General features: G+C 43.9%; 20 non-coding genes across 20 annotated transcripts; all 20 read right to left on the reverse strand.

Moving 5' to 3' along the window:
• Positions 1-273: 273 nt before the first annotated feature.
• Positions 274-345, reverse strand: TRNAS-GGA (transfer RNA serine (anticodon GGA)). Its single transcript has one exon. It is a non-coding gene; the product is annotated as a tRNA-Ser (tRNA).
• An 838-nt stretch (positions 346-1,183) lies between these two features.
• TRNAC-GCA (transfer RNA cysteine (anticodon GCA)) lies at positions 1,184-1,255 on the reverse strand. The gene has a single exon. It is a non-coding gene; the product is annotated as a tRNA-Cys (tRNA).
• A 318-nt stretch (positions 1,256-1,573) lies between these two features.
• TRNAS-GGA (transfer RNA serine (anticodon GGA)) lies at positions 1,574-1,645 on the reverse strand. Its single transcript has one exon. It is a non-coding gene; the product is annotated as a tRNA-Ser (tRNA).
• A 1,367-nt stretch (positions 1,646-3,012) lies between these two features.
• On the reverse strand, positions 3,013-3,084 carry TRNAC-GCA (transfer RNA cysteine (anticodon GCA)). The gene has a single exon. It is a non-coding gene; the product is annotated as a tRNA-Cys (tRNA).
• A 58-nt stretch (positions 3,085-3,142) lies between these two features.
• TRNAC-GCA (transfer RNA cysteine (anticodon GCA)) lies at positions 3,143-3,214 on the reverse strand. Its single transcript has one exon. It is a non-coding gene; the product is annotated as a tRNA-Cys (tRNA).
• Positions 3,215-3,402: 188 nt separating this feature from the next.
• On the reverse strand, positions 3,403-3,474 carry TRNAC-GCA (transfer RNA cysteine (anticodon GCA)). Its single transcript has one exon. It is a non-coding gene; the product is annotated as a tRNA-Cys (tRNA).
• Positions 3,475-4,187: 713 nt separating this feature from the next.
• Positions 4,188-4,259, reverse strand: TRNAC-GCA (transfer RNA cysteine (anticodon GCA)). The gene has a single exon. It is a non-coding gene; the product is annotated as a tRNA-Cys (tRNA).
• A 193-nt stretch (positions 4,260-4,452) lies between these two features.
• TRNAC-GCA (transfer RNA cysteine (anticodon GCA)) lies at positions 4,453-4,524 on the reverse strand. Its single transcript has one exon. It is a non-coding gene; the product is annotated as a tRNA-Cys (tRNA).
• A 446-nt stretch (positions 4,525-4,970) lies between these two features.
• TRNAC-GCA (transfer RNA cysteine (anticodon GCA)) lies at positions 4,971-5,042 on the reverse strand. The gene has a single exon. It is a non-coding gene; the product is annotated as a tRNA-Cys (tRNA).
• Positions 5,043-7,699: 2,657 nt separating this feature from the next.
• Positions 7,700-7,771, reverse strand: TRNAC-GCA (transfer RNA cysteine (anticodon GCA)). Its single transcript has one exon. It is a non-coding gene; the product is annotated as a tRNA-Cys (tRNA).
• A 188-nt stretch (positions 7,772-7,959) lies between these two features.
• TRNAC-GCA (transfer RNA cysteine (anticodon GCA)) lies at positions 7,960-8,031 on the reverse strand. Its single transcript has one exon. It is a non-coding gene; the product is annotated as a tRNA-Cys (tRNA).
• Positions 8,032-11,467: 3,436 nt separating this feature from the next.
• TRNAC-GCA (transfer RNA cysteine (anticodon GCA)) lies at positions 11,468-11,539 on the reverse strand. Its single transcript has one exon. It is a non-coding gene; the product is annotated as a tRNA-Cys (tRNA).
• An 841-nt stretch (positions 11,540-12,380) lies between these two features.
• Positions 12,381-12,452, reverse strand: TRNAC-GCA (transfer RNA cysteine (anticodon GCA)). The gene has a single exon. It is a non-coding gene; the product is annotated as a tRNA-Cys (tRNA).
• Positions 12,453-13,170: 718 nt separating this feature from the next.
• TRNAC-GCA (transfer RNA cysteine (anticodon GCA)) lies at positions 13,171-13,242 on the reverse strand. Its single transcript has one exon. It is a non-coding gene; the product is annotated as a tRNA-Cys (tRNA).
• A 193-nt stretch (positions 13,243-13,435) lies between these two features.
• On the reverse strand, positions 13,436-13,507 carry TRNAC-GCA (transfer RNA cysteine (anticodon GCA)). The gene has a single exon. It is a non-coding gene; the product is annotated as a tRNA-Cys (tRNA).
• Positions 13,508-13,953: 446 nt separating this feature from the next.
• TRNAC-GCA (transfer RNA cysteine (anticodon GCA)) lies at positions 13,954-14,025 on the reverse strand. The gene has a single exon. It is a non-coding gene; the product is annotated as a tRNA-Cys (tRNA).
• A 453-nt stretch (positions 14,026-14,478) lies between these two features.
• On the reverse strand, positions 14,479-14,550 carry TRNAC-GCA (transfer RNA cysteine (anticodon GCA)). Its single transcript has one exon. It is a non-coding gene; the product is annotated as a tRNA-Cys (tRNA).
• A 2,394-nt stretch (positions 14,551-16,944) lies between these two features.
• Positions 16,945-17,016, reverse strand: TRNAC-GCA (transfer RNA cysteine (anticodon GCA)). Its single transcript has one exon. It is a non-coding gene; the product is annotated as a tRNA-Cys (tRNA).
• Positions 17,017-18,868: 1,852 nt separating this feature from the next.
• Positions 18,869-18,940, reverse strand: TRNAS-GCU (transfer RNA serine (anticodon GCU)). Its single transcript has one exon. It is a non-coding gene; the product is annotated as a tRNA-Ser (tRNA).
• Positions 18,941-21,576: 2,636 nt separating this feature from the next.
• On the reverse strand, positions 21,577-21,648 carry TRNAC-GCA (transfer RNA cysteine (anticodon GCA)). The gene has a single exon. It is a non-coding gene; the product is annotated as a tRNA-Cys (tRNA).
• Positions 21,649-22,269: the final 621 nt, after the last annotated feature.

The raw sequence follows: 22,269 nt of genomic DNA on the forward strand, positions 1-22,269 counted from the left end.
TCCGTGCTGTCACAGGATGAACTTTGGTTTGAACCAAGGACCTCTCGATCTGCAGTCGAATGCTCTACCACTGATCTATTCCTCCTTGTTCACAACCGTAATGTCTAATTAACTAAAATAAAGGCAATGATCCGTGCTTTTACAGGGGGAACTCGGGTTTGAACCAAGGACCTCTCGATCTGCAGTCGAATGCTCTTCCACTGAGCTTTTCCCCCTTGTTCATTACCGTAATATCTAATTAACTAAAATAAACGCAATGATCCGTGCTGTTACAGGGGGAACTCGGGTTTGAACCAAAGAGCTCTCGATCTCCAGTCGAATGCTCTACCACTGAGCTATTCCTCCTCGTTCATAACCGTAATGTCTAATTAACTAAAATAAAGGCAATGATCCGTGCTTTTACAGGGGGAACTCGGGTTTGAACCAAGGACCTTTCGATCTGAAGTCGAATGCTCTACCACTGAGCTATTCCCCCTTGTTCATAACCGTAATGTCTAATTAAATAAAATAAAGGCAATGATCAGTGCTGTTACAGGGGGAACTCGGGTTTGAACCAAAGATCTCTCGATCTGCAGTCAAATGCTCTACCACTGAGTTATTCCTCCTTGTTCATAACCGTAATGTCTAATTAACTAAAATAAAGGCAATGATCTGTGCTGTTACAGGGGGAACTCGGGTTTGAACCAAGGACCTCTCGATCTGCAGTCGAATGCTCTACCACTGAGCTATTCCAACTTGTTCATAACCGTAATGCCTAATTATGTAAAATAAAGGCAATGCTCCGTGCTGTCACAGGATGAACTTTGGTTTGAACCAAGGACCTCTCGATCTGCAGTCGAATGCTCTACCACTGATCTATTCCTCCTTGTTCACAACCGTAATGTCTAATTAACTAAAATAAAGGCAATGATCCGTGCTTTTACAGGGGGAACTCGGGTTTGAACCAAGGACCTCTCGATCTGCGGTCGAATGCTCAACCACTGAGCTATTCCCCCTTGTTCATAACCGTAATGTCTAATTATGTAAAATAAAGGCAATGCTCCGTGCTGTCACAGGATGAACTCTGGTTTGAACCAAGGACCTCTCGATCTGCAGTCGAATGCTCTACCACTGATCTATTCCTCCTTGTTCACAACCGTAATGTCTAATTAACTAAAATAAATGCAATGATCCGTGCTTTTACAGGGGGAACTCGGGTTTGAACCAAGAACCTTTCGATCTGCAGTCGAATGCTCTACCACTGAGCTATTCCCCCTTGTTCATAACCGTAATGCCTAATTATGTAAAATAAAGGCAATGCTCCGTGCTGTCACAGGATGAACTTTGGTTTGAACCAAGGACCTCTCGATCTGCAGTCGAATGCTCTACCACTGATCTATTCCTCCTTGTTCACAACCGTAATGTCTAATTAACTAAAATAAAGGCAATGATCCGTGCTTTTACAGGGGGAACTCGGGTTTGAACCAAGGACCTCTCGATCTGCAGTCGAATGCTCTTCCACTGAGCTTTTCCCCCTTGTTCATTACCGTAATATCTAATTAACTAAAATAAACGCAATGATCCGTGCTGTTACAGGGGGAACTCGGGTTTGAACCAAAGAGCTCTCGATCTCCAGTCGAATGCTCTACCACTGAGCTATTCCTCCTCGTTCATAACCGTAATGTCTAATTAACTAAAATAAAGGCAATGATCCGTGCTTTTACAGGGGGAACTCGGGTTTGAACCAAGGACCTTTCGATCTGAAGTCGAATGCTCTACCACTGAGCTATTCCCCCTTGTTCATAACCGTAATGTCTAATTAAATAAAATAAAGGCAATGATCAGTGCTGTTACAGGGGGAACTCGGGTTTGAACCAAAGATCTCTCGATCTGCAGTCAAATGCTCTACCACTGAGTTATTCCTCCTTGTTCATAACCGTAATGTCTAATTAACTAAAATAAAGGCAATGATCTGTGCTGTTACAGGGGAACTCGGGTTTGAACCAAGGACCTCTCGATCTGCAGTCGAATGCTCTACCACTGAGCTATTCCAACTTGTTCATAACCGTAATGTCTAATTATGTAAAATAAAGGCAATGCTCCGTGCTGTTACAGGGGGCACTCGGGTTGGGTTTGGACCAAGTACCTCTCGATCTGCAGTCGAATGCTCTACCACTGAGCTATTCCCCCTTGTTCATAACCGTAATGTCTAATTAACTAAAATAAAGGCAATGATCCGTGCTGTTACAGGGGGAACTCGTGTTTGAACCAAAGAGCTCTCGATCTGCAGTCGAATGCTCTACCACTGAGCTATTCCTCCTTGTTTATAACCGTAATGTCTAATTAACTAAAATAAAGGCAATGATCCGTGCTTTTACAGGGGGAACTCGGGTTTGAACCAAGGTCCTCTCGATCTGCAGTCGAATGCTCTACCACTGATCTATTCCCCCTTGTTCATATCCGTAATGTCTAATTATGTAAAATAAAGGCAATGCTCCGTGCTGTTACAGGACGAACTCGGGTTTGAATCAAGGACCTCTCGATCTGCAGTCGAGTGCTCTACCACTGAGCTATTCCCCCTTGTTCATAACCGTAACGTCTAATTATGTAAAATAAAGGCAATGCTCCGTGCTGTTACAGGGGGAAATCGGGTTTGGAACAAGTACCTCTTGATCTGCAGTCGAATGCTCTACCACTGAGCTATTCCCCCTTGTTCATAACCGTAATGTCTAATTAACTAAAATAAAGGCAATGATCCGTGCTGTAACATGGGGAACTCGGGTTTGAACCAAGGACCTCTCGATCTGCAGTCGAATGCTCTACCACTGAGCTATTCCCCCTCGTTCATAACCGTAATGTCTAATTACGTAAAATAAAGGCAATGCTCCGTGCTGTTACAGGGGGCACTCGGGTTGGGTTTGGACCAAGTACCTCTCGATCTGCAGTCGAATGCTCTACCACTGAGCTATTCCCCCTTGTTCATAACCGTAATGTCTAATTAACTAAAATAAAGGAAATGATCCGTGCTTTTACAGGCGGAACTCGGGTTTGAACCAAGGACCTCTCGATCTGCAGTCGAATGCTCTACCACTGAGCTATTCCCCCTTGTTCATAACCGTAATGTCTAATTAACTAAAATAAAGGAAATGATCCGTGCTTTTACAGGCGGAACTCGGGTTTGAACCAAGGACCTCTCGATCTGCAGTCGAATGCTCTACCACTGAGCTATTCCCCCTTGTTCATAACCGTAATCTCTAATTAAATAAAATAAAGGCAATGATCAGTGCTGTTACAGGGGGAACTCGGGTTTGAACCAAAGATCTCTCGATCTGCAGTCAAATGCTCTACCACTGAGTTATTCCTCCTTGTTCACAACCGTAATGTCTAATTAACTAAAATAAAGGCAATGATCAGTGCTGTTACAGGGGGAACTCGGGTTTGAACCAAGGACCTCTCGATCTGCAGTCGAATGCTCTACCACTGAGCTATTCCCCCTTGTTCATAACCGTAATGTCTAATTATGTAAAATAAAGGCAATGCTCCGTGCTGTTACAGGGGGCACTCGGGTTGGGTTTGGACCAAGTACCTCTCGATCTGCAGTCGAATGCTCTACCACTGAGCTATTCCCCCTTGTTCATAACCGTAATGTCTAATTAACTAAAATAAAGGCAATGATCCGTGCTGTTACAGGGGGAACTCGTGTTTGAACCAAAGAGCTCTCGATCTGCAGTCCAATGCTCTACCACTGAGCTATTCCTCCTTGTTTATAACCGTAATGTCTAATTAAATAAAATAAAGGCAATGATCCGTGCTTTTACAGGGGGAACTCGGGTTTGAACCAAGGACCTCTCGATCTGCAGTCGAATGCTCTACCACTGATCTATTCCCCCTTGTTCATATCCGTAATGTCTAATTATGTAAAATAAAGGCAATGCTCCGTGCTGTTACAGGATGAACTCGGGTTTGAATCAAGGACCTCTCGATCTGCAGTCGAGTGCTCTACCACTGAGCTATTCCCCCTTGTTAATAACCGTAACGTCTAATTATGAAAAATAGAGACAATGCTCCGTGCTGTTACAGGGGGAAATCGGGTTTGGAACAAGTACCTCTTGATCTGCAGTCGAATGCTCTACCACTGAGCTATTCCCCCTTGTTCATAACCGTAATGTCTAATTAACTAAAATAAAGGCAATGATTTGTGCTGTAACAGGGGGAACTCGGGTTTGAACCAAGGACCTCTCGATCTGCAGTCGAATGCTCTACCACTGAGCTATTCCCCCTCGTTCATAACCGTAATGTCTAATTACGTAAAATAAAGGCAATGCTCCGTGCTGTTACAGGGGGCACTCGGGTTGGGTTTGGACCAAGTACCTCTCGATCTGCAGTCGAATGCTCTACCTTTGAGCTATTCCCCCTTGTTCATAACCGTAATGTCTAATTAACTAAAATAAAGGAAATGATCCGTGCTTTTACAGGCGGAACTCGGGTTTGAACCAAGGACCTCTCGATCTGCAGTCGAATGCTCTACCACTGAGCTATTCCCCCTTGTTCATAACCGTAATGTCTAATTAACTAAAATAAAGGAAATGATCCGTGCTTTTACAGGCGGAACTCGGGTTTGAACCAAGGACCTCTCGATCTGCAGTCGAATGCTCTTCCACTGAGCTTTTCCCCCTTGTTCATTATCGTAATATCTAATTAACTAAAATAAGCGCAATGATCCGTGCTGTTACAGGGGGAACTCGGGTTTGAACCAAAGAGCTCTCGATCTGCAGTCGAATGCTCTACCACTGAGCTATTCCTCCTTGTTCGTAACCGTAATGTCTAATTAACTAAAATGAAGGCAATGATCAGTGCTGTTACAAGGGAACTCAGTTTGAACCAAGGACCTCTCGAAATGCAGTCGAATGCTCTACCACTGAGCTATTCCCCCTTGTTCATAACCGTAATGTCTAATTAACTAAAATAAAGGAAATGATCCGTGCTTTTACAGGCGGAACTCGGGTTTGAACCAAGGACCTCTCGATCTGCAGTCGAATGCTCTACCACTGAGCTATTCCCCCTTGTTCATAACCGTAATGTCTAATTATGTAAAATAAAGGCAATGCTCCGTGCTGTCACAGGATGAACTCTGGTTTGAACCAAGGACCTCTCGATCTGCAGTCGAATGCTCTACCACTGATCTATTCCTCCTAGTTCACAACCGTAATGTCTAATTAACTAAAATAAAGGCAATGATCCGTGCTTTTACAGGGGGAACTCGGGTTTGAACCAAGGACCTCTCGATCTGCAGTCGAATGCTCTTCCACTGAGCTTTTCCCCCTTGTTCATTATCGTTATATCTAATTAACTAAAATAAACGCAATGATCCGTGCTGTTACAGGGGGAACTCGGGTTTGAGCCAAAGAGCTCTCGATCTGCAGTCGAATGCTCTACCACTGAGCTATTCCTCCTTGTTCGTAACCGTAATGTCTAATTAAATAAAATAAAGGCAATGATCAGTGCTGTTACAAGGGAACTCAGTTTGAACCAAGGACCTCTCGAAATGCAGTGGAATGCTCCTCCACTGAGCTATACCCCCTTGTTCATAACCGTAATCTCTAATTAAATAAAATAAAGGCAACGATCAGTGCTGTTACAGGTGGAACTCGGGTTTGAACCAAGGACCTCTCGATCTGCAGTCGAATACTCTACCACTGAGCTATTCCCCCTTATTCATAACCGTAATGTCTAATTATGTAAAATAAAGGCAATGCTCCGTGCTGTTACAGGGGGCACTCGGGTTGAGTTTGGACCAAGTACCTCTCGATCTGCAGTCGAACGCTCTACCACTGAGCTATTCCCCCTTGTTCATAACCGTAATGTCTAATTAACTAAAATAAAGGCAATGATCCGTGCTGTTACAGGGGGAACTCGGGTTTGAACCAAAGAGCTCTCGATCTGCAGTCGAATGCTCTACCACTGAGCTATTCCCCCTGGTTCATAACCGTAATGTCTAATTAACTAAAATAAAGGCAATGATCCGTGCTGTTACAGGGGGAACTCGGGTTTGAACCAAAGATCTCTCGATCTGCAGTCGAATGCTCTACCACTGAGCTATTCCCCCTTGTTCATAACCGTAATGTCTAATTATGTAAAATAAAGGCAATGCTCCGTGCTGTTACAGGGGGAAATCGGGTTTGGACCAAGTACCTCTCGATCTGCAGTCGAATGCTCTACCACTGAGCTATTCCCCGTTGTTCATAACCGTAATGTCTAATTAATTAAAATAAAGGCAATGATCCGTGCTGTAACAGGGGGAACTCGGGTTTGAACCAAGGACCTCTCGATCTGCAGTCGAATGCTCTACCACTGAGCTATTCCTCCTTGTTCATAACCGTAATGTCTAATTAACTAAAATAATGGCAATGATCCGTGCTTTTACAGGGGGAACTCGGGTTTGAACCACGGACCTTTTGATCTGCAGTCGAATGCCCTACCACTGAGCTATTCCCCCTTATTCATAACCGTAATGTCTAATTAACTAAAATAAAGGCAATGATCAGTGCTGTTAAAAGGGAACTCAGTTTGAACCAAGGACCTCTCGATCTGCAGTGGAATGCTCCTCCACTGAGCTATTCCCCTTTGTTCATAACCGTAATGTCTAATTAAATAAAATAAAGGCAATGATCAGTGCTGTTGCAGGGGGAACTCAAGTTTGAACCAAAGATCTCTCGATCTGCAGTCGAATGCTCTACCACTGAGCTATTCCTCCTTGTTTATAACCGTAATGTCTAATTAACTAAAATAAACGAAATGATCAGTGTTGTTACAGGAGGAACTCGGGTTTGGACCAAGTACCTCTCGATCTACAGTGGAATGCTCCTCCACTGAGCTATTCCCCCTTATTCATATCCGTAATGTCTAATTAAATAAAATAAAGGCAAGGATCCGTGCAGTTACAGAGGGAACTCGGGTTTGAACCAAGGACCTCTCGATCTGCAGACGAATGCCCTACCACTGAGCTATTCCCCTTGTTCATGACTGTAATGTCTAATTAACTAAAATAATGGCCACGATCCGTGCTGTTACAAGGGGAACTCTGGTTTGAACCAAGGACCTCTCGATCTGCAGTCGAATGCTCTTCCACTGAGCTTTTCCCCCTTATTCATTATCGTAATATCTAATTAACTAAAATAAACGCAATGATCCGTGCTGTTACAGGGGGAACTCGGGTTTGAACCAAAGAGCTCTCGATCTGTAGTCGAATGCTCTACCACTGTGCTATTCCTCCTTGTTCATAACCGTATTGTCTAATTAACTAAAATAAAGGCAGTGATCCGTGCTTTTACAGGGGGAACTCGGATTTGAAGTAAGGACCTCTCGATCTGCAGTCGAATGCTCTACCACTTAGCTATTCCCCCTTGTTCATAACCGTAATGTCTAATTACGTAAAATAATCGCAATGACCCGTGCTGTTACAGAAGGAACTCGGGTTTGAACCAAAGAGCTCTCGATCTGCAGTCGAATGCTCTACCACTGAGCTATTCCTCCTTGTCCATAACCGTAACGTCTAATTATGTAATATAAAGGCAATGCTCCGTGCTGTTACAGGGGGAAATCGGGTTTGGACCAAGTACCTCTCGATCTGCAGTCGAATGCTCTACCACTGAGCTATTCCCCTTGTTCATAACCGTAATGTCTAATTAAATAAAATGAAGGCAATGATCCGTGCTGTAACAGGGGGAACTCGGGTTTGAACCAAGGACCTCTCGATCTGCAATCGAATGCTCTACCACTGAGCTATTCCCCCTTGTTCATAACCGTAACGTCTAATTATGTAAAATAAAGGCAATGCTCCGTGCTGTTACAGGGGGAAATCGGGTTTGGACCAAGTACCTCTCGATCTGCAGTCGAATGCTCTACCACTGAGCTATTCCCCCTTGTTCATAACCGTAATGTCTAATTAACTAAAATAAAGGAAATGATCCGTGCTTTTACAGGCGGAACTCGGGTTTGAACCAAGGACCTCTCGATCTGCAGTCGAATGCTCTACCACTGAGCTATTCCCCCTTGTTCATAACCGTAATGTCTAATTATGTAAAATAAAGGCAATGCTCCGTGCTGTCACAGGATGAACTCTGGTTTGAACCAAGGACCTCTCGATCTGCAGTCGAATGCTCTACCACTGATCTATTCCTCCTAGTTCACAACCGTAATGTCTAATTAACTAAAATAAAGGCAATGATCCGTGCTTTTACAGGGGGAACTCGGGTTTGAACCAAGGACCTCTCGATCTGCAGTCGAATGCTCTTCCACTGAGCTTTTCCCCCTTGTTCATTATCGTTATATCTAATTAACTAAAATAAACGCAATGATCCGTGCTGTTACAGGGGGAACTCGGGTTTGAACCAAAGAGCTCTCGATCTGCAGTCGAATGCTCTACCACTGAGCTATTCCTCCTTGTTCGTAACCGTAATGTCTAATTAAATAAAATAAAGGCAATGATCAGTGCTGTTACAAGGGAACTCAGTTTGAACCAAGGACCTCTCGAAATGCAGTGGAATGCTCCTCCACTGAGCTATACCCCCTTGTTCATAACCGTAATCTCTAATTAAATAAAATAAAGGCAACGATCAGTGCTGTTACAGGTGGAACTCGGGTTTGAACCAAGGACCTCTCGATCTGCAGTCGAATACTCTACCACTGAGCTATTCCCCCTTATTCATAACCGTAATGTCTAATTATGTAAAATAAAGGCAATGCTCCGTGCTGTTACAGGGGGCACTCGGGTTGAGTTTGGACCAAGTACCTCTCGATCTGCAGTCGAACGCTCTACCACTGAGCTATTCCCCCTTGTTCATAACCGTAATGTCTAATTAACTAAAATAAAGGCAATGATCCGTGCTGTTACAGGGGGAACTCGGGTTTGAACCAAAGAGCTCTCGATCTGCAGTCGAATGCTCTACCACTGAGCTATTCCCCCTTGTTCATAACCGTAATGTCTAATTAACTAAAATAAAGGCAATGATCCGTGCTGTTACAGGGGGAACTCGGGTTTGAACCAAAGATCTCTCGATCTGCAGTCGAATGCTCTACCACTGAGCTATTCCCCCTTGTTCATAACCGTAATGTCTAATTATGTAAAATAAAGGCAATGCTCCGTGCTGTTACAGGGGGAAATCGGGTTTGGACCAAGTACCTCTCGATCTGCAGTCGAATGCTCTACCACTGAGCTATTCCCCGTTGTTCATAACCGTAATGTCTAATTAATTAAAATAAAGGCAATGATCCGTGCTGTAACAGGGGGAACTCGGGTTTGAACCAAGGACCTCTCGATCTGCAGTCGAATGCTCTACCACTGAGCTATTCCTCCTTGTTCATAACCGTAATGTCTAATTAACTAAAATAATGGCAATGATCCGTGCTTTTACAGGGGGAACTCGGGTTTGAACCACGGACCTTTTGATCTGCAGTCGAATGCCCTACCACTGAGCTATTCCCCCTTATTCATAACCGTAATGTCTAATTAACTAAAATAAAGGCAATGATCAGTGCTGTTAAAAGGGAACTCAGTTTGAACCAAGGACCTCTCGATCTGCAGTGGAATGCTCCTCCACTGAGCTATTCCCCCTTGTTCATAACCGTAATGTCTAATTAAATAAAATAAAGGCAATGATCAGTGCTGTTGCAGGGGGAACTCGGGTTTGAACCAAAGATCTCTCGATCTGCAGTCGAATGCTCTACCACTGAGCTATTCCTCCTTGTTTATAACCGTAATGTCTAATTAACTAAAATAAACGAAATGATCAGTGTTGTTACAGGGGGAACTCGGGTTTGGACCAAGTACCTCTCGATCTACAGTGGAATGCTCCTCCACTGAGCTATTCCCCCTTATTCATATCCGTAATGTCTAATTAAATAAAATAAAGGCAAGGATCCGTGCAGTTACAGAGGGAACTCGGGTTTGAACCAAGGACCTCTCGATCTGCAGACGAATGCTCTACCACTGAGCTATTCCCCTTGTTCATGACTGTAATGTCTAATTAACTAAAATAATGGCCACGATCCGTGCTGTTACAAGGGGAACTCTGGTTTGAACCAAGGACCTCTCGATCTGCAGTCGAATGCTCTTCCACTGAGCTTTTCCCCCTTATTCATTATCGTAATATCTAATTAACTAAAATAAACGCAATGATCCGTGCTGTTACAGGGGGAACTCGGGTTTGAACCAAAGAGCTCTCGATCTGCAGTCGAATGCTCTACCACTGTGCTATTCCTCCTTGTTCATAACCGTATTGTCTAATTAACTAAAATAAAGGCAGTGATCCGTGCTTTTACAGGGGGAACTCGGATTTGAAGTAAGGACCTCTCGATCTGCAGTCGAATGCTCTACCACTTAGCTATTCCCCCTTGTTCATAACCGTAATGTCTAATTACGTAAAATAATCGCAATGACCCGTGCTGTTACAGAAGGAACTCGGGTTTGAACCAAAGAGCTCTCGATCTGCAGTCGAATGCTCTACCACTGAGCTATTCCTCCTTGTCCATAACCGTAACGTCTAATTATGTAATATAAAGGCAATGCTCCGTGCTGTTATAGGGGGAAATCGGGTTTGTACCAAGTACCTCTCGATCTGCAGTCGAATGCTCTACCACTGAGCTATTCCCCTTGTTCATAACCGTAATGTCTAATTAAATAAAATGAAGGCAATGATCCGTGCTGTAACAGGGGGAACTCGGGTTTGAACCAAGGACCTCTCGATCTGCAATCGAATGCTCTACCACTGAGGTATTCCCTCTTGTCCATTATGACTAATTAACTAAAATAAACGAAATGATCAGTGCTGTTACAGGGGGAACTCGGGTTTGGACCAAGTACCTCTCGATCTGCAGTGGAATGCTCCTCCACTGAGCTATTCCCCCTTGTTCATATCCGTAATGTCTAATTAAATAAAATAAAGGCAAGGATCCGTGCAGTTACAGGGGGAACTCGGGTTTGAATCAAGGACCTCTCGATCTGCAGTCGAATGCTCTACCACTTAGCTATTCCCCCTTGTTTATAACCGTAATGTCTAATTACGTAAAATAAAGGCAATGACCCGTGCTGTTACAGAAGGAACTCGGGTTTGAACCAAAGAGCTCTCGATCTGCAGTCGAATGCTCTACCACTGAGCTATTCCTCCTCGTTCATAACCGTAATATCTAATTACGTAAAATAAAGGCAATGCTCCGTGCTGTTACAGGGGGCACTCGGGTTGGGTTTGGACCAAGTACCTCTCGATCTGCAGTCGAATGCTCTACCACTGAGCTATTCCCCCTTGTTCATAACCGTAATGTCTAATTAACTAAAATAAAGGAAATGATCCGTGCTTTTACAGGCGGAACTCGGGTTTTAACCAAGGACCTCTCGATCTGCAGTCGAATGCTCTACCACTGAGCTATTCCCCCTTGTTCATAACCGTAATGTCTAATTAACTAAAATAAAGGAAATGATCCGTGCTTTTACAGGCGGAACTCGGGTTTGAACCAAGGACCTCTCGATCTGCAGTCGAATGCTCTACCACTGAGCTATTCCCCCTTGTTCATAACCGTAATGTCTAATTATGTAAAATAAAGGCAATGCTCCGTGCTGTCACAGGATGAACTCTGGTTTGAACCAAGGACCTCTCGATCTGCAGTCGAATGCTCTACCACTGATCTATTCCTCCTAGTTCACAACCGTAATGTCTAATTAACTAAAATAAAGGCAATGATCCGTGCTTTTACAGGGGGAACTCGGGTTTGAACCAAGGACCTCTCGATCTGCAGTCGAATGCTCTTCCACTGAGCTTTTCCCCCTTGTTCATTATCGTTATATCTAATTAACTAAAATAAACGCAATGATCCGTGCTGTTACAGGGGGAACTCGGGTTTGAACCAAAGAGCTCTCGATCTGCAGTCGAATGCTCTACCACTGAGCTATTACTCCTTGTTCGTAACCGTAATGTCTAATTAACTAAAATAAAGGCAATGATCAGTGCTGTTACAAGGGAACTCAGTTTGAACCAAGGACCTCTCGAAATGCAGTGGAATGCTCCTCCACTGAGCTATTCCCCCTTGTTCATAACCGTAATCTCTAATTAAATAAAATAAAGGCAACGATCAGTGCTGTTACAGGAGGAACTCGGGTTTGAACCAAAGATCTCTCGATCTGCAGTCAAATGCTCTACCACTGAGCTATTCCCCCTTGTTCATAACCGTAATGTCTAATTATGTAAAATAAAGGCAATGTTCCGTGCTGTTACAGGGGGCACTCGGGTTGGGTTTGGACCAAGTACCTCTCGATCTGCAGTCGAATGCTCTACCACTGAGCTATTCCCCCTTGTTCATAACCGTAATGTCTTATTAACTAAAATAAAGGCAATGATCCGTGCTTTTACAGGGGGAACTCGGGTTTGAACCAAGGACCTCTCGATCTGCAGTCGAATGCTCTACCACTGAGCTATTCCCCCTTGTTCATAACCGTAATGTCTAATTATGTAAAATAAAGGCAATGCTCCGTGCTGTTACAGGGGGCACTCGGGTTGGGTTTGGACCAAGTACCTCTCGATCTGCAGTCGAACGCTCTACCACTGAGCGATTCCCCCTTGTTCATAACCGTAATGTCTAATTAACTAAAATAAAGGCTATGATCCGTGCTGTTACAGGGGGAACTCGGGTTTGAACCAAAGAGCTCTCGATCTGCAGTCGAATGCTCTACCACTGAGCTATTCCCCCTTGTTCATAACCGTAATATCTAATTAACTAAAATAAAGGCAAGGATCCGTGCAGTTACAGGGGGAACTCGGGTTTGAATCAAGGACCTCTCGATCTGCAGTCGAATGCTCTACCACTTAGCTATTCCCCCTTGTTTATAACCGTAATGTCTAATTACGTAAAATAAAGGCAATGACCCGTGCTGTTACAGAAGGAACTCGGGTTTGAACCAAAGAGCTCTCGATCTGCAGTCGAATGCTCTACCACTGAGCTATTCCTCCTCGTTCATAACCGTAATATCTAATTACGTAAAATAAAGGCAATGCTCCGTGCTGTTACAGGGGGCACTCGGGTTGGGTTTGGACCAAGTACCTCTCGATCTGCAGTCGAATGCTCTACCACTGAGCTATTCCCCCTTGTTCATAACCGTAATGTCTAATTAACTAAAATAAAGGAAATGATCCGTGCTTTTACAGGCGGAACTCGGGTTTGAACCAAGGACCTCTCGATCTGCAGTCGAATGCTCTACCACTGAGCTATTCCTCCTCGTTCATAACCGTAATATCTAATTACGTAAAATAAAGGCAATGCTCCGTGCTGTTACAGGGGGCACTCGGGTTGGGTTTGGACCAAGTACCTCTCGATCTGCAGTCGAATGCTCTACCACTGAGCTATTCCCCCTTGTTCATAACCGTAATGTCTAATTAACTAAAATAAAGGAAATGATCCGTGCTTTTACAGGCGGAACTCGGGTTTGAACCAAGGACCTCTCGATCTGCAGTCGAATGCTCTACCACTGAGCTATTCCCCCTTGTTCATAACCGTAATGTCTAATTAACTAAAATAAAGGAAATGATCCGTGCTTTTACAGGCGGAACTCGGGTTTGAACCAAGGACCTCTCGATCTGCAGTCGAATGCTCTTCCACTGAGCTTTTCCCCCTTGTTCATTATCGTAATATCTAATTAACTAAAATAAACGCAATGATCCGTGCTGTTACAGGGGGAACTCGGGTTTGAACCAAAGAGCTCTCGATCTGCAGTCGAATGCTCTACCACTGAACTATTCCTCCTTGTTCGTAACCGTAATGTCTAATTAACTAAAATAAAGGCAATGATCAGTGCTGTTACAAGGGAACTCAGTTTGAACCAAGGACCTCTCGAAATGCAGTCGAATGCTCTACCACTGAGCTATTCCACCTTGTTCATAACCGTAATGTCTAATTAACTAAAATAAAGGAAATGATCCGTGCTTTTACAGGCGGAACTCGGGTTTGAACCAAGGACCTCTCGATCTGCAGTCGAATGCTCTACCACTGAGCTATTCCCCCTTGTTCATAACCGTAATGTCTAATTATGTAAAATAAAGGCAATGCTCCGTGCTGTCACAGGATGAACTCTGGTTTGAACCAAGGACCTCTCGATCTGCAGTCGAATGCTCCTCCACTGAGCTATTCCCCCTTGTTCATAACCGTAATCTCTAATTAAATAAAATAAAGGCAACGATCAGTGCTGTTACAGGTGGAACTCGGGTTTGAACCAAAGATCTCTCGATCTGCAGTCAAATGCTCTACCACTGAGCTATTCCCCCTTGTTCATAACCGTAATGTCTAATTATGTAAAATAAAGGCAATGTTCCGTGCTGTTACAGGGGGCACTCGGGTTGGGTTTGGACCAAGTACCTCTCGATCTGCAGTCGAATGCTCTACCACTGAGCTATTCCCCCTTGTTCATAACCGTAATGTCTTATTAACTAAAATAAAGGCAATGATCCGTGCTTTTACAGGGGGAACTCGGGTTTGAACCAAGGACCTCTCGATCTGCAGTCGAATGCTCTACCACTGAGCTATTCCCCCTTGTTCATAACCGTAATGTCTAATTATGTAAAATAAAGGCAATGCTCCGTGCTGTTACAGGGGGCACTCGGGTTGGGTTTGGACCAAGTACCTCTCGATCTGCAGTCGAACGCTCTACCACTGAGCGATTCCCCCTTGTTCATAACCGTAATGTCTAATTAACTAAAATAAAGGCAATGATCCGTGCTGTTACAGGGGGAACTCGGGTTTGAACCAAAGAGCTCTCGATCTGCAGTCGAATGCTCTACCACTGAGCTATTCCCCCTTGTTCATAACCGTAATGTCTAATTAACTAAAATAAAGGCAATGATCCGTGCTGTTACAGGGGGAACTCGGGTTTGAACCAAAGAGCTCTCGATCTGCAGTCGAATGCTCTACCACTGAGCTATTCCCCCTTGTTCATAACCGTAATGTCTAATTATGTAAAATAAAGGCAATGCTCCGTGCTGTTACAGGGGGAAATCGGGTTTGGACCAAGGACCTCTCGATCTGCAGTCGAATGCTCTACCACTGAGCTATTCCCCGTTGTTCATAACCGTAATGTCTAATTAACTAAAATAAAGGCAATGATCCGTGCTGTAACAGGGGGAACTCGGGTTTGAACCAAGGACCTCTCGATCTGCAGTCGAATGCTCTACCACTGAGCTATTCCTCCTTGTTCATAACCGTAATGTCTAATTAACTAAAATAATGGCAATGATCCGTGCTTTTACAGGGGGAACTCGGGTTTGAACCACGGACCTTTCGATCTGCAGTCGAATGCCCTACCACTGAGCTATTCCCCCTTATTCATAACCGTAATGTCTAATTAACTAAAATAAAGGCAATGATCCGTGCTGTAACAGGGGGAACTCGGGTTTGAACCAAGGACCTCTCGATCTGCAGTCGAATGCTCTACCACTGAGGTATTTCCTCTTGTCCATTATGACTAATTAACTAAAATAAACGAAATGATCAGTGCTGTTACAGGGGGAACTCGGGTTTGAACCGAAGTGCTCTCGATCTGCAGTCGAATGCTCTACCACTGAGCTATTCCTCCTTGTTCATAACCGTAATGTCTAATTAACTAAAATAAAGGCAATGATCAGTGCTGTTAAAAGGGAACTCAGTTTGAACCAAGGACCTCTCGATCTGCAGTGGAATGCTCCTCCACTGAGCTATTCCCCCTTGTTCATAACCGTAATGTCTAATTAAATAAAATAAAGGCAATGATCAGTGCTGTTACAGGGGGAACTCGGGTTTGAACCAAAGATCTCTCGATCTGCAGTCGAATGCTCTACCACTGAGCTATTCCTCCTTGTTTATAACCGTAATGTCTAATTAACTAAAATAAACGAAATGATCAGTGTTGTTACAGGGGGAACTCGGGTTTGGACCAAGTACCTCTCGATCTACAGTGGAATGCTCCTCCACTGAGCTATTCCCCCTTGTTCATATCCGTAATGTCTAATTAAATAAAATAAAGGCAAGGATCCGTGCAGTTACAGGGGGAACTCGGGTTTGAACCAAGGACCTCTCGATCTGCAGACGAATGTTCTACCACTGAGCTATTCCCCTTGTTCATGACTGTAATGTCTAATTAACTAAAATAATGGCCACGATCCGTGCTGTTACAAGGGGAACTCTGGTTTGAACCAAGGACCTCTCGATCTGCAGTCGAATGCTCTTCCACTGAGCTTTTCCCCCTTATTCATTATCGTAATATCTAATTAACTAAAATAAACGCAATGATCCGTGCTGTTACAGGGGGAACTCGGGTTTGAACCAAAGAGCTCTCGATCTGCAGTCGAATGCTCTACCACTGTGCTATTCCTCCTTGTTCATAACCGTATTGTCTAATTAACTAAAATAAAGGCAGTGATCCGTGCTTTTACAGGGGGAACTCGGATTTGAAGTAAGGACCTCTCGATCTGCAGTCGAATGCTCTACCACTTAGCTATTCCCCCTTGTTCATAACCGTAATGTCTAATTACGTAAAATAATGCCAATGACCCGTGCTGTTACAGAAGGAACTCGGGTTTGAACCAAAGAGCTCTCGATCTGCAGTCGAATGCTCTACCACTGAGCTATTCCCCCTTGTTCATATCCGTAATGTCTAATTAAATAAAAGAAAGGCAAGGATCCGTGCAGTTACAGGGGGAACTCGGGTTTGAATCAAGGACCTCTCGATCTGCAGTCGAATGCTCTACCACTTAGCTATTCCCCCTTGTTTATAACCGTAATATCTAATTACGTAAAATAAAGGCAATGACCCGTGCTGTTACAGAAGGAACTCGGGTTTGAACCAAGGACCTCACGATCTGCAGTCGAATGCTCTACCATTGAGCAATTCCTCCTTGTTCATAACCGTAATGTCTAATTAATTAAAATAAAGGCAATGATCCGTGCTTTTACAGGGGGAACTCGGGCTTGAACCAAGGACCTCTCGATCTGCAGTCGAATGCTCTACCACTGAGCTATTCCCCCTTGTTCATAACCGTAATATCTAATTAACTAAAATAAACGCAACGATCCATGCTATTACAGGGGGAACTTCGGTTTCAACCAAGGACCTCTCGATCTGCAGTCGAATGCTCTACCACTGAGCTATTCCCCCTTGTTCATTATCGTAATATCTAATTAACTAAAATAAACGCAATGATCCGTGCTGTTACAGGGGGAACTCGGGTTTGAACCAAGGACCTCTCGATCTGCAGTCGAATGCTCTACCACTGAGGTATACCCTCTTGTTCATTTTGACTAATTAACTAAAATAATCGAAATGATTAGTGCTGTTACAAGGGAACTCAGTTTGAACCAAGGACCTCTCGATCTGCAGTGGAATGCTCCTCCACTGAGCTATTCCCCTTGTTCATAACCGTAATCTCTAATTAAAGAAAATAAAGGCAATGATCCGTGCTTTAACAGGGGGAACTCGGGTTTGAACCAAGGACCTCTCGATCTGCAGTCGAATGCTCTACCACTGAGCTATTCCTCCTAGTTCATAACTGTAATGTCTAATTAAATAAAATAAAGGCAATGATCCGTGCTGTAACAGGGGGAACTCGGGTTTGAACCAAGGGCCTCTCGATCTGCAATCGAATGCTCTACCACTGAGGTATTCCCTCTTGTCCATTATGACTAATTAACTAAAATAAACGAAATGATCAGTGCTGTTACAGGGGGAACTCGGGTTTGGACCAAGTACTTCTCGATCTGCAGTGGAATGCTCCTCCACTGAGCTATTCCCCTTTGTTCATATCCGTAATGTCTAATTAAATAAAATAAAGGCAAGGATCCGTGCAGTTACAGGGGGAACTCGGGTTTGAACCAAGGACTTCTCGATCTGCAGACGAATGCTCTACCACTGAGCTATTCTCCTTGTTCATGACTGTAATGTCTAATTAACTAAAATAATGGCCACGATCCGTGCTGTTACAAGGGGAACTCTGGTTTGAACCAAGGACCTCTCGATCTGCAGTCGAATGCTCTACCACTTAGCTATTCCCCCTTGTTTATAACCGTAATGTCTAATTACGTAAAATAAAGGCAATGACCCGTGCTGTTACAAGGGGAACTCTGGTTTGAACCAAGGACTTCTCGATCTGCAGTCGAATGCTCTTCCACTGAGCTTTTCCCCCTTATTCATTATCGTAATATCTAATTAACTAAAATAAACGCAATGATCCGTGCTGTTACAGGGGAACTCGGGTTTGAACCAAAGAACTCTCGATCTGCAGTCGAATGCTCTACCACTGAGCTATTCCTCCTTGTTCATAACCGTATTGTCTAATTAACTAAAATAAAGGCAATGATCCGTGCTTTTACAGGGGGAACTCGGATTTGAATCAAGGACCTCTCGATCTGCAGTCGAATGCTCTACCACTTAGCTATTCCCCCTTGATCATAACCGTAATATCTAATTAACTAAAATAAACGCAACGATCCATGCTATTACAGGGGGAACTTCGGTTTGAACCAAGGACCTCTCGATCTGCAGTCGAATGCTCTACCACTGAGCTATTCCCCCTTGTTCATTATCGTAATATCTAATTAACTAAAATAAACGCAATGATCCGTGCTGTTACAGGTGGAACTCGGGTTTGAACCAAGGACCTCTCGATCTGCAGTCGAATGCTCTACCACTGAGGTATACCCTCTTGTCCATTTTGACTAATTAACTAAAATAAACGAAATGATTAGTGCTGTTACAAGGGAACTCAGTTTGAACCAAGTACCTCTCGATCTGCAGTGGAATGCTCCTCCACTGAGCTATTCCCCTTGTTCATAACCGTAATCTCTAATTAAATAAAATAAAGGCAATGATTTGTGCTGTTACAGGGGGAACTCGGGTTTGAACCACAGATCTCTCGATCAGCAGTCGAATGCTCTACCACTGAGCTATTCCTCCTTGTTCATAACCGTAATGTCAAATTAACTAAAATAAAGGCAATGATCCGTGCTGTAACAGCGGGAACTCGGGTTTGAACCGAGGACCTCTCGATCTTCAGTCGAATGCTCTACCACTGAGGTATTCCCTCTTGTCCATTATGACTAATTAACTAAAATAAACGAAATGATCAGTGCTGTTACAGGGGGAACTCGGGTTTGAACCACAGACCTCTCGATCTGCAGTGGAATGCTCCTCCACTGAGCTATTCCCCCTTGTTCATATCCGTCATGTCTAATTAAATAAAATACAGGCAAGGATCCGTGCAGTTACAGGGGGAACTCGGGTTTGAACCAAGGACCTCTCGATCTGCAGACGAATGCTCTACCACTGAGCTATTTCCCTTGTTCATGACTGTAATGTCTAATTAACTAAAATAATGGCCACGATCCGTGCTGTTACAAAGGGAACTCTGGTTTGAACCAAGGACCTCTTGATCTGCAGTCGAATGCTCTTCCACTGAGCTTTTCCCCCTTGTTCATTATCGTAATATCTAATTAACTAAAATAAACGCATTGATCCGTGCAGTTACAGGGGGAACTCGGGTTTGAACCGAAGAGCTCTCGATCTGCAGTCGAATGCTCTACCACTGAGCTATTCCTCCTTGTTCATAACCGTATTGTCTAATTAACTAAAATAAAGGCAATGACCCGTGCTGTTACAGGGGGAACTCGGGTTTGAATCAAGTACCTCTCGATCTGCAGTCGAATGCTCTACCACTGAGCAATTCCTCCTTGTTCATAACCGTAATGTCTAATTAACTAAAATAAAGGCAATGATCCGTGCTTTTACAGGGGGAACTCGGGCTTGAACCAAGTACCTCTCGATCTGCAGTGGAATGCTCTACCACTGAGCTATTCCCCCTTGTTCATAATCGTAATGTCTAATTACGTAAAATAAAGGCAATGACCCGTGCTGTTACAGGGGGAACTCTGGTTTGAACCAAGTACCTCTCGATCTGCAGTGGAATGCTCCTCCACTGAGCTACTCCCCCTTGTTCATATCCGTAATGTCTAACTAACTAAAATAAACGCAATGATCCGTGCTGTTACAGGGGGAACTCGGGTTTGAACCACAGATCTCTCGATCTGCAGTCGAATGCTCTACCACTGAGCTATTCCTCCTTGTTCATAACCGTAATGTCTAATTAACTAAAATAAAGGCAATGATCCGTGCTGTAACAGGGGGAACTCGGGTTTGAACCGAGGACCTCTCGATCTTCAGTCGAATGCTCTACCACTGAGGTATTCCCTCTTGTCCATTATGACTAATTAACTAAAATAAACGAAATGATCAGTGCTTTTACAGGGGGAACTCGGGTTTGGACCAAGTACCTCTCGATCTGCAGTGGATTGCTCCTCCACTGAGCTATTCCCCCTTGTTCATATCCGTCATGTCTAATTAAATAAAATAAAGGCAAGGATCCGTGCAGTTACAGGGGGAACTCGGGTTTGAACCAAGGACCTCTCGATCTGCAGACGAATGCTCTACCACTGAGCTATTTCCCTTGTTCATGACTGTAATGTCTAATTAACTAAAATAATGGCCACGATCCGAGTTGTTACAAAGGGAACTCTGGTTTGAACCAAGGACCTCTTGATCTGCAGTCGAATGCTCTTCCACTGAGCTTTTCCCCCTTGTTCATTATCGTAATATCTAATTAACTAAAATAAACGCAATGATCCGTGCAGTTACAGGGGGAACTCGGGTTTGAACCAAAGAGCTCTCGATCTGCAGTCGAATGCTCTACCACTGAGCTATTCCTCCTTGTTCATAACCGTATTGTCTAATTAACTAAAATAAAGGCAATGACCCGTGCTGTTACAGGGGAACTCGGGTTTGAACCGAGGACCTCTCGATCTTCAGTCGAATGCTCTACCACTGAGGTATTCCCTCTTGTCCATTATGACTAATTAACTAAAATAAACGAAATGATCAGTGCTTTTACAGGGGGAACTCGGGTTTGGACCAAGTACCTCTCGATCTGCAGTGGATTGCTCCTCCACTGAGCTATTCCCCCTTGTTCATATCCGTCATGTCTAATTAAATAAAATAAAGGCAAGGATCCGTGCAGTTACAGGGGGAACTCGGGTTTGAACCAAGGACCTCTCGATCTGCAGACGAATGCTCTACCACTGAGCTATTTCCCTTGTTCATGACTGTAATGTCTAATTAACTAAAATAATGGCCACGATCCGAGTTGTTACAAAGGGAACTCTGGTTTGAACCAAGGACCTCTTGATCTGCAGTCGAATGCTCTTCCACTGAGCTTTTCCCCCTTGTTCATTATCGTAATATCTAATTAACTAAAATAAACGCAATGATCCGTGCAGTTACAGGGGGAACTCGGGTTTGAACCAAAGAGCTCTCGATCTGCAGTCGAATGCTCTACCACTGAGCTATTCCTCCTTGTTCATAACCGTATTGTCTAATTAACTAAAATAAAGGCAATGACCCGTGCTGTTACAGGGGGAACTCGGGTTTGAATCGAGTACCTCTCGATCTGCAGTCGAATGCTCTACCACTGAGCAATTCCTCCTTGTTCATAACCGTAATGTCTAATTAACTAAAATAAAGGCAATGATCCGTGCTTTTACAGGGGGAACTCGGGCTTGAACCAAGGACCTCTCGATCTGCAGTCGAATGCTCTACCACTGAGCTATTCCCCCTTGTTCATAATCGTAATGTCTAATTACGTAAAATAAAGGCAATTACCCGTGCTGTTACAGAAGGAACTCGGGTTTGGACCAAAGAGCTCTCGATCTGCAGTCGAATGCTCTACCACTGAGTTATTCCTCCTTGTCCATAACCGTAATGTCTAATTAACTAAAATCAAGGCAATGATCCGTGCTTTTACAGGGGGAACTCTGGTTTGAACCAAGTACCTCTCGATCTGCAGTGGAATGCTCCTCCACTGAGCTCTTCCCCCTTGTTCATATCCGTAATGTCTAACTAACTAAAATAAACGCAATGATCCGTGCTGTTACAGGGGGAACTCGGGTTTGAACCAAAGAGCTCTCGATCTGCAGTCGAATGCTCTACCACTGCGCTATTCCCCCTTGTTCATAACCGTAATGTCTAATTATGTAAAATAAAGGCAATGCTCCGTGCTGTTACAGTATGAACTCGGGTTTGAACGAAGGACCTCTCGATCTGCAGTCGAATGCTCTACCACTGAGGTATTCCCTCTTGTCCATTATGACTAATTAACTAAAATAAACGAAATGATTAGTGCTGTTACAAGGGAACTCAGTTTGAACCAAGGACCTCTCGATCTGCAGTGGAATGCT

The sequence above is a fragment of the Phalangium opilio genome, unplaced genomic scaffold (assembly GCF_054372755.1).
Source record: "Phalangium opilio isolate 3A_F unplaced genomic scaffold, DU_Popi_V2 ptg000201l_1, whole genome shotgun sequence".
Classification (NCBI taxonomy): Eukaryota; Metazoa; Arthropoda; class Arachnida; order Opiliones; family Phalangiidae; genus Phalangium; species Phalangium opilio.